The sequence below is a fragment of the Equus caballus genome, chromosome 26, assembly GCF_041296265.1.
Source record: "Equus caballus isolate H_3958 breed thoroughbred chromosome 26, TB-T2T, whole genome shotgun sequence".
NCBI classification, from domain to species: Eukaryota; Metazoa; Chordata; class Mammalia; order Perissodactyla; family Equidae; genus Equus; species Equus caballus.
In genome coordinates, this window is record NC_091709.1 from 6,896,692 (window position 1) to 6,908,168 (window position 11,477).

The window sequence follows — 11,477 nt, forward strand, 5'->3', positions numbered from 1 at the left end:
TGTGGAACAGATTTGAACGTGTTTTTTTAAATATTTTAAGACCCTCCAGAGCACACATTCTGAGCGTTCTTGTCTCCACTGGCAATAATCAAGAAGATGTTAGGAGCTGGTTCTGACACACCAGGATTTTATGTTGAACACAAGCAAAGAAGAATCTTCATGTTACTTCTGTTTTCAGAATGAAGTGATTTGCTCTAGGCACGAACTCCAAAGCATGAAATTCTGTGGAGATTTATAAAGATAGAAAAATGGTATTTTGTCTAAAATTTTATATTATTGAATAATCCATTCCGTATCAATTTTTATTAAGAAAAATAAAGATTAAGAGTTATTTGAACACAGATAAAAATAATGTTTTAAGTTGTTGGAATACTTTAAAAATTATAACAATTCCTTTGAAAATTTTTAATTAACAAGAAACAATAAATTAAAAAATTTCTTTCAGAAGAAGTAATATGAGGTCCTAAAATTTTGAATACTGATGATCTCTATATCAAATATTCAGGATGACATTTATTCAATATTTTCCCTCACTTACTTTGATTCCTATTTTTTCCTCTGATTGTTATGTAGTTTTTTTTAATTAAAAGGAGGAAAACACCCTTAGGAATGTGGATAGTCTTGCTTTTTTGGAAACAGGCATAACAGGATTAAAATACATTAAGTGATTCAGAAAATACATTTATCATGAACGTTCAAATATCCAAATGCAAAGCAGGAGAAGAAAAAAAATTCTAGGATGAGTTTGGAGAAATACAAAGGGGTTTCTGGCTAATCAACTGAGAGTAGCTTTCAATGATCTTTATTTGAGCAGAAAAGAGATAAATTTGATTTTATATTTTCACAATTTATCCCATATTTTTATCCCAGATTATCTGTACATCAGCCCTATCGGTTGGCAACATAGCTATCATCTTCACTTTCAGATATAGAAACTGAGGGTGAGAGCTTAAGCCCTCCTCTTGCTTCATGATTAGGGTAGGATGAAGCAGAATAACTCATTAAACTAGCCCTTGATTCTCTAACGTCAATTCATAGTTTATGGAAATGCTCACCTTTCAGGGAGCAAGAACTTTCCCATTCACCAGAGATCAAGGCAATTTTGGAAAGGCAATCTATGAGTTTGTCCATATGAAGTGTGTAGAGTGTTGCCTATCTTACACTTTGTGCTAAATAAGTCAATTTTAGCTCTCAATAGTATTAATAGTATTTAGACTGAGGCTTACTCTGCAGAAACTTGTGTGAAATCCCATCATACTGATGACTGTAGGAGGTTATTCTCTGCAATATTTTGAAGTGTTCTTCCACTGCCTCACTAACTTGTGATCTGAAATCAATGCCTCTCTGGGCTCTTATCCTTTGTAGTGCTTATATTTCTCTGACGTATTGGAGCCTGTGTAGCTCTTCCTCTGATATCAGCAAACTCTCCAGTATTTTCAATCATTTATTATCCTTTCCTCCAACTGAAACATGGCTTCTTCTTGAGAACCTACTTCTCTCCAGGTCACGACTCTTTGCGCTTTTCCATTTGAAACAAGTAAGACTCAGCAATTAGTAGATGCTCCAAATATAACAAATAAATACAAAGTTTGCATTACTCCAAACTCTTTTTTGCTACCTCAGTTACCTTGATTTTTTCCTACCACATGCTGCCTTTGAGCAATCAACAACATAACCCAAAAGAGTCCAAGAAATCTTGAGGCAAACACTGGGAATGACAACAATGCATAACATTACATAACATTCCTTGGTCTCCTTGAAACATTTTTTCATGTTACATCATTTTAAGCATTTGCTGAACAAAACAAAGGTAATGATGTCTCACAAGCATGAACAATTATGTTATGGTTAATCTTTCAGGACCCAATTAGCTGAACAGGCAAAGAGGAATCACTCAAAATTTCAGATCACTCTACTGAACCCAAGTATAATAAAGAATTAATTACAAACAGCAAAGATGTTTTAAAACATGGGAAAACAACTGAAAATATGTTTAACTATTTTTATTTACTTTTTATAATTTAGTATGGATTTTATTAAATTTTGAATTTTAGTAAGAGGTCACAGTATGCATCAGATTTTGCAAGGCTACCAAGTATTGATAAATTGCACCAAAGATCCAACCCTGCATCTGAAACTCAGTATTCTGTCGAGCTGTAAGCAAGTAATAATTAAACTATGAATTTCTTATCAACCTGGAGGTACATTTATTTCAATCTTAGAAAATTGTTTGAAAGTTCTGTTCAAAGAGGAATATGATTTAAAATGAACTTTATGTTGTTCCCTGAATGCTCTTGGAAAGGATTTAAAGGCATGCAAATCACAGAGAAATTAACACTCGTTCTCTTCAGACTCTCCAACAAACTCTGTTTATCCCCATTCTACATGCATGTATGTATATAGTGATGAATAGAAAGATATATAGATTTTAAAAATCACAAACAGTTGCTCATTTAAAAAAGAACAAGTAATTAACTTTTACTGAATGTGGGCATTTTATCCTATGAACTCTGTTCTTAATTTTTATAATATCATTCTGCTTAGCAGAATTAAAACAATTGTAACAAAAAATGTTAAACATAAATTGCATAGAAGCCTTCATATATTTTTTTGTATTTGTATTTGTAACTAATCTGTAACAATTATGCAAAGTGTGTGATTTTCCTCAAAGGCTTGAAAGAAATTCAAGAAAGCTTGAAAAACATCTATCAACATGCAGACAGCTATGTGCCTCTGAGAATATGTGCATCAATTGTTTTAGAAAGCTATTTTAAACTTCTTCCTTGTGTCAAAATTGTAAAAGCTGTTTTCAGGATTTCTTCTTAGAGCTAATTTAACTTTTAAAATAAATTGCAATTTATTCTGTGATCACTATTGTTTCAACTATCTATTGCAATACATAAAAACCAACCCTAAAACTTAGTGGCCTAAAGCAGCACTGAGTTATTAGCTTTCATGCTTCTGTGGGCTAACTAGGCAATCCTCCTCCATGTGGTGGCACCTGGGGCAGTAGGACAGTTGTAGGATCCAAGGCAATCTCAATCACATGACTGACAGCTGATGAGGCTGTCAGCTGGAGTGCTTTCTCTTATCCATGTGCTGTTTCCATGTGTCTAGCTTGGTCTTCCAAAAACTTGGTGGTTAGCTTCCAACATTTAGCATCCCCATGGAGAAAAAGAGAGTCTAGCCTTAGAAGTTGTGCACATCAATTTTGAACATTCTGTTATATAAAGCAAGGCATGGGACCAGAGTTCATAAGGGAGGTAACTATACAAGTGTGTGGCTATAGACAGAGGGATTCTTTTGGGTTATTTGGTAGTAATCTACCACAACCATGATCTTCTTGAATCTGCCCCAAGATATTTAAATAAAAACAAACAAAAATTCAATGATACATTGAATCGTTAGTCAATGTCTGAGAGTATTAAAGCGCATGAATTTTGAATTCAGAAGCATTTGTCCCTACATCATACCTTTGCCACATACAAGCTATGTGTTCTTGAATGGGTCACTTATCCTCTTTCAGATTCAGCTATTTATAAAGTGAGGATAATGCCCACCACACAAGCTTACTATAATTATTTATCTTGAGAATAATCTATATGGTAATATGGATCAATAAAGCTTAACTGCTTTATAATAATCATATTCAGTGATAGGGACCAACTTGCCACTTTCTTATAAAGAGAAAGTTTTTTTTTAATCTAACAACAATTAACAGTCTAACCTAAGTAAAACTCTTAGAAAAATTGTATCCCTAATTTGACATCAAATGTTTTACTCTATATGTTAAGTAATCTCCTTACCCTTAGTTCCTCTGATGAAAAAGAGAAAATAAATAAATTATAGCAGACTTCCTCAGGGATATGTGAATCCTTGATTTCCAAAATTTGTCCGTGAACCAGGAAATCGTTATGCTAAGTGAAATAAGCCAGGCATAGAAAGACAAACACTGCATAATCTCACTTATATGTGGAATCTAAAAAAGTCAAACTCTTAGTAGAATGGTTGCCAGAGGCTCAAGAGGGGACGAGTCAATAAGGAAATGTTTGTCAAGGGATACAAATTTTTAGTTATGCAAGATGAATAAATTCTGGAGATATAATGTGCAGTCAACTATAGTTAACAGTAATGTGTATTATTCATGAAATTTGCTAAAGAGGTGTATCTTAAGTGTTCTTGGCAATAAAAGGAAGGAAAGAAGGAAGGAAGGGAGGCAGGGAGGGAGAGAGAGAGAGCACAAGCAAAAGAAAGAAATAAAGAAGGAAGGAAAGAAGGAAAGAAAAATGGTAATTATGTGAGGTGATGAATATATTTATTAGCTTGATTGTGGCCATTAATTCACAATGTATACATATATCAAAACATCAAGTCACATACACTAAATATATACAGTTTGTTTTTTTTGGTCAATTATACCTCAATAAAGATAAAATAAATTTTGACGATAGGAGCTTTAATCATCTGGATATTTCACAAAACATGCGAGTGAAGCACAGTGATAGACACTTGCTAACTATACTGATGAACTGGGAGTGGCAAGATTCCTTGGTGCCTTAGTAACATGTAGGAGCCAAAAGCTGGGAAGAAAAATCCCACAATGATTGTGAGTTCAATGGCTCCCTCTGTCCATTTGCTTTAAAGTCAAGTGACAAGTGGGATGCTTTGCACATCCCCTCCAAAGTAAAAGACACATTGTTGTGCAACAAGTTCACTACAACTCAGAAATATGTGTGGTACTTTTGAGAACACTTTGGGCTTGCCAGGCAACATATACCATGCTTGGCACTATAGCTCTGAGCCATTTATTGGGTATTTCATCAGTCTGCCTAACTTGATGCAGTTTCAGAGAAAAAGTAGATTCTGCAAGTGATCTGATGATGCTAGAGATACCTGTATTGGAAAAGAATGATGTGAGAGTCTTTGGAAAGACCAAATCCACATCACTACATTGACCATGGAGCGAGACCTCCTGAGGAAGAAATAAAATAGTTTTCTGTGTTCTACTGTGCCCCAGTAGAAACTAAGTGCTGGATGAAAAGACACCAAATGAAAATACAGCATCAGCTACCTATCATGTGTTGAGTGTTATAGGATCTACCAACACATCATTTTGAGCTGGCACAATAGCAATCCATTGTAAGTGTAAATGACTGGTTTACAAACTGGGGGTTGTAATGGCACTAACAAATTATGGGAACAAGTGGTCCAGATTTTTATATCACTTATCCCTGCTGCACAGACTCCTTTCCATCAGTCCATGATGTGGTTTCATGGAGTAGATGTTCCAACTGAAGAATTCCATTTAAGATTTAGGCCTAGTGCAAAGAAGAGTTACCCCCTTATGCAGGACATATCAGAAATGGACTTGTGCCACATTAAAGTCCCACTAAGACGTGACACTGGAGGACAGTGATGAAAGCAAATTGTCCCAGTGCAAATAACATTTGACCTTCCAATTCCCATGGAGAAAATTTGGTCTCAGGGATACAGTCATGCATCGCATAATGATATTTTGGTCAGTGATGGACCGCATATATGATGGTGGTCCCAAAACATTAGTACCAAATAGTTTAGGTGTGTAGTAGGTTATAGCATCTATATTTGTGTAAGTACACTCTATGACATTTTCACAATGATGATGCATTTCTCAGAATGAGCCCCCATCATTAAGTGACACATGACTGTACACTGATTCATTCATTCACTATTCACAGTGATAAGTCACGCTGGAAATTTGGCTAGGGGACTGGGAGTAGCAAGTCTCCAAGGATGTGGCATTCTGGGGCAGAGGATTTTAGGTGATGTACGAGTGGGCACAAAACATGCTGATTTTATTTTCAACTACTAAAGGGTAACTATAGCAGAAAAGGTTTGCGACAGTGAGGAGGACTGGAGAAGCTATTGGATAGATAGCAGCCACCCTCTCTACTCTTTCAATCCCAGGGCTCATGCCGTGACACCATGGACAGAGTAGCCACAGTGGCAGGAATGAAGCCTATATGTACATGTATCCAATAACATAGCCTCCTTCTACTAGTATCAACACTGAGTGTCCCACCTGTTAGATGCAGAGACCTATGCCAAGTCCTACATATGGCACCATTTTTTGAAAGACAAGCCAAAAACACAGTGATAATCCTATTGTATCAGATCACTTCAATATTGGAGGGACGCAATCTGTCCTTACAGAAATTAATGGGTGGAATAGGCATTTCCCTTCCCAACCTGCACTGTCTGAGGGAATATCACCTTCCTACAGCTTAAAGGATACATTATTTCTTAGATAGTAAACCACACAATATCTCTTGAAAAGAAGAAATACATTTTACAGCAATGAAGGTTTGGCATGACCATGGCATAGAATGAATGATCTTAATATGTATCTCATCACCAACCATCAGCAGGCTTGATAGGAGATCCAAATGGAATATTGACAGCTCATCTAAGTCACCAGCTCAGAAAAAGGACTTGCTGCACTGGAGCACAATCCTCCATGATTCACTGTAGGTTACAAACCAGTGTCGGTGTAGGTTATAGGCAATATAGTGTCTCCAAGAGCATGAAATCATGGGTCTGGAAATGAAGAAGTTGTAGTAGGATTGGCCCTTGTCATCATTACACTCTGTGACCCAGTTTCTGAATTTGTGCCTCCTATTCCTACAATATTAGGCTCTTCTGGGTTACAGGTTTAGGCTTCCGGAAGGCAAATCTTTCCAGAGGGTCTCAATTAGTGTTTTAAAAAACTGGAATCTGTGACTACTTAATGCCAGTAGACCATCAGACAAGGAAGGCATTAGTGTGCTGGCTAAGGGAATCAACTATGATTAACAGAGGAAGTTAGGGGTGCCAATGCACAATGGGGCCAGAAAATGAATGTCTGGAACACAGGAAATCACAGGGCATCTTTATATCTTCCATGCCCAGTGATAATGTCACTGTCAATGAGCAACTGTAAAAACTAGAAACTAACAAAGGCAGGGCAATTACATTCTTAGTAACAATGTAGAATAAAGTTTGTGTCACTCTACCCGGAAATAATCAGCAGAGTTAAGTGCTGGCTGAATGTGACGGAAATCTAGAAGGGGTAATGCTTGAATCATCATATTCAAATGTTCAGCCCAGACAATTTCGTGGCTTCTTACAAAACTAAACACACTCTTACCATACAGTACAACAATTGTGACCCCCTTGTATTTAATGAAGGGAGTTGAAAACTTATGTCCACACAAAATCTTTCACTCAAATGATTATAACACATTTATTTATAATTGTCCAAACATGGAACCAACCTTAAGTAGGTGAATGGATAAACTATGGTATATCCAGACAATGGAATATTAGTCAGACCTAAAAAGAAATGAGTTATCAAACCAGAAAAAGACACAGAATAACCTTAAGTGCATATTGCTAAGTGAAAGAAGCCAATGTGAAAGGGCTACATACTGTATGATTACAACTCTATGACATTCTGGAAAAGACAAAACCATGGAGGTAATGAAAAGATCAGTGGCTGCCAGGGGTCGGGGTGGTGGCGAAGGGATGAATAGAGAGAGCACAGAGAAGTTTTAGGGCAGTGAAAATACTCTGTAGAAGATTACAATAATAAACACGTCATTACACATTTTTCGAAATCCATAGAATGTATTACACCAAGAATGAACCCTAAGAAACTATGGACTTTGGGTAATTATGTGTCAATGTAAGTACATCCATGGTAACAAATGTACCACTCTGGGGAGTGATTTTCATAATGGGCCAGCCATGTGTGTGAGGCAGCCGGCAGGTATGAGAAATCTCTGTACCTCCCTCTCAATTTTGCTGTAAACCTAAAACTGCTCTAAAAGTATGTCTTAAAATATGTTCAACCATATCAACAGGGACATTGTCAAGTGAGAGTAAGGTCATTTTTCAGGCATTTTCCGGTCAAAACCCTTTAACGGAGCATATTTTCCCTCAGTTCAACAATGAAAGAAAATATTACCTGATATTTGCAATAGTATTTGTATTGTCTTTCAAGACAGCTTAAAATTCTCAATATTATAGTGAAAGGAGATAAATTTATGATTTTACGGTGCTTTATTCTTCATCTTTATTGCTGAAGCAGCTCACCTTCAAAGAGAAGGAGTGATCTTTATCTTTTTTATAATTCAACTATCAAACATTGAAATTCCTACTCTGTGTAAGTCAAAGCGTCTTCCAGGAATCCTTTCAAGGGATTTTCAAGGAAATAGACGTCAGGAAACTGAGCCCCAGAAGACAGAGGGGCCTACGCTTCTGGCTCTGTACCACTGCGTGAGACTTGATGTCCTAACTCCCGCCTTGGAACAATTTTGCGCTTCTGGGTGCCCTGGCCCAATGATCTGTGGAAGAAGCGAGCAGGAGGTGGCAGGGCCACGGGAGGGTGCCAGGTGCCCTGCTGCAGCCACCCCTCCCCTGCTGCCCCTGCCGCCCACCCGCCTGGCTCACCACACCTTCCTGGGGGTCCTTAGCAGGGCCGCCAGGTGATGCTCGCTGGGCGCTCAGGAAAGTGTGACCTCTGCACTGAAGGGCAGTGATGTGCCACGCCACCCTCTGGCCAGGAGCCTTCACACAAACGGATCCAGTCCTGCCTCCCAGTAAGAAGCCAGAAAGCTTGAGAATTAGTGTCTCCAGCATGCTGAGTCAGTGCTACTAGGGCAGCGCTTTCTCCAGCGCCCTTCAGAAAAAAAAAAATGACCTCGACTTTTCTCTGCCTGACATCAGGTTAGAGGAGCGGGCTGTGCAGGATGAAGAGCTGACCCCCCGCTCTGGCTGCAGGAGAGCTGTGGGGGGCAGGTCCTTAAGAGCGTCAGCCCTGCCCAGGACTCCCAGCCCCTTCTAGGACCCCATCCCTCAGGCTCTCGGACATTTCCTACTTGCCTGGCAGAACCCCAACTGCAACACCCCCTGTTCTTTAAAGGCCTCAGATTTACCGCCATCAAAGACTCTCAACCAAGCACCTGCCAGTAAATGTATCTACAAATGGATCTTGGAACATTTTCTGTATTTTGCAAACACACCTGCTGGATGGAAAAGATCAGTGAGACATAATTTGTCATAGAATCAGCGTTTTAGGACAGTGGGCAATGAGAGGAGTCAGGGTACTGGGAAAGGGCATTGTGGTGCATGGATCTGGTATAGACAAAATCTAACTCAGGCTTTGGAAAAGACACCTTCTTAGCCAAGCTTACAGTGTTCAATACACCTCCCTGTCTCCTCAGGTGCATCAAAGCACATCAGGCCCACCCAACTCACCCGGCAGTGCCTTCAAGAGAACCGGAGCCTGTCTGCGAGTTCCTCCAGGAGTGACACCAAACAGTGTGGTGTCTGAGCTGAGGGCTGTTACCCAGAGTCTGGCCATTGCCAGTCACTCCCATTGGAATGACAGCAGCCATGAGGAATGGTCTCACCAGCTGCCCAATGGGGACTCAGAGCAATCCATCGTATGGCTCCCCTGAGGTCAGCGGAGACCCCAAGGAGGAGCACAACTATAGCAGTGCCAAATCCTCCACCGCTGGGAGCTCCTCACCACCCAGTGACAGTCTCATCCTCCTCAGCCCATGGCCACTATGAGTTTGTCACCAAGGGGAGCCAGGAGGACAGTGATGGAAGCTTCTAGAGTCCCAAAAGCCACAGCGAGAGAGGAGGATGACATGAAACACAGCCCCAAGGAGGCCGAGGATGTCCTGCGTGACAGCAGCTGTGCATCCTGGGACAAGAAGCACCAGCATTTAACCAAGGCGAGGAAAGTCCCCAGTGACACGCTGCCCCTCAAAAAGAGAAGCCCAGAGAAGCCCATGAGAGTGATGACAGGAGATGAAAGAGGGAGCGGGGCCACTCCTGCACTTGGTGGGGATTTGTTCCTGTGTGAATAACTTCACCATCAGGGCAGCAAAGCGGCCCAAAGAGCAAAAGGAAACCACAAAAGATTGAAGTCACTGATTTGTTTTCAACTTACAGCCATTTGGTTTCATCACGGCAGGAGATTTCTAATGATTTATGGCAATATCAGCTATTTATTATTATTATTATCTAGTTTGATTTTCTTTACTTTTCATCACTTTTTAAAAAAACTTGCCCCTTCCTTTGTTTTGGACCCTTAAGAATTTTATTTTTAAAGGAGATTGAAGCCATAGAACTTATATTGACACTCAGCTGTTTTATGAAAGCTTTTCAATATCTGAAGACAAGACTGAAAAACCCAGAATGACCATAGCTTCCCCCAGCATGTCAGAAGCACGTGGCTGAGTCTGCAGGGATGTCAACTGTAATGCCACGGGATACACACTCAGCACCCAGAAGGCACGTGTGCAAAGTAACCGTCCATCAGGCCCAATGCCGAGATTCAAAAGGTCAGGATGTTCACCCAGTTGGGTTCACTGAGGGACTCTGCATAAGGCAATTGGCAGAAAGGAATCACCCTCATCCCTCTGGAAGCACACCCAAGCTTGTGGTCCCTAGCATCAAATAGTGCCAGGAAAACCATGGCATTGCCACACACTGTGCATGGGCAGTTGGTCTCCAGTCCCCTCTTCTTCTTAACCACACAGCCTAATAACATCTTACGAGGTGGATGCTGGCCCAGTCATACACACCAGGTGTTAATGACAGATGAGAAGAAACGGGGTCAGTTTTTAGTGATGTTGCCAACCACTGAATTCTGTTCTATATTACATTCAGAAAATGTTCCACAAGCCGTAAGCCTGAAGGTTGACTCTGCACACACAGACGCGCTCACACAGACACACGAGAGAGAGAAAGAGAGAGAGAGAACTGATACAGAAAACACGCTATGTCTTCTTCGTTGCCCAAGTGAAAACCAAGATCAAAGAATTATAAGACCTGTGAAGGAAGGAAACAATGATACACAGGTTTTTCTGTCTGTCAAAATTGTTTGATCGAAATGAAAAAGAAAACAAAGTGCTATGGAACCTACCATTTGTATTGTGTTATATTTTTAAAAGATTAAAGGCACATTGATGGGTAAAAATTTAAACAATTACAAAATAGGGGAAAAGACTTCTATACTTCCCTCAAAATGGAGCTTGCAATTAATGTCAGTCAGACTTCACCTTGGCAAAAATCAATGATTTCCACACTCAGTTTAGCTGTTAGAAACTTCTGATCCAAAATGCAGGAATTCCTTTGAAAAAGGAAAAAAAATCACAAAATGTAAACTTTTCTTAAATTCAAAAATAAGGTTCCTTTAGGGTAAATAATCTATTTAGCATGAAGCATGGATTATTTTCATATACATATGGAAAAGAGAGAAAAGGCTATGCCTCTAATTTTTAAGCGCTTAAGCTTAAAGTTTTGTTTTCTTCTCTTTCCTTTTCTTTTTTTCTTTCTTTCTTTAATTTTGTTGGAGGGGTATTTTTTCCCCTGATTATTTAGTTTTGGTTTTTTGAAGCAGGTCTTTAGGGTTTAACCTTCTTCAGGGAAAAATTCTGACAGTT

At 39.4% G+C, this 11,477-nt stretch overlaps 1 pseudogene; it reads left to right on the top strand.

Moving 5' to 3' along the window:
* Window positions 7,489-9,954, top strand: LOC138920857 (forkhead box protein N3 pseudogene; annotated as a pseudogene).
* Window positions 9,955-11,477: the final 1,523 nt, after the last annotated feature.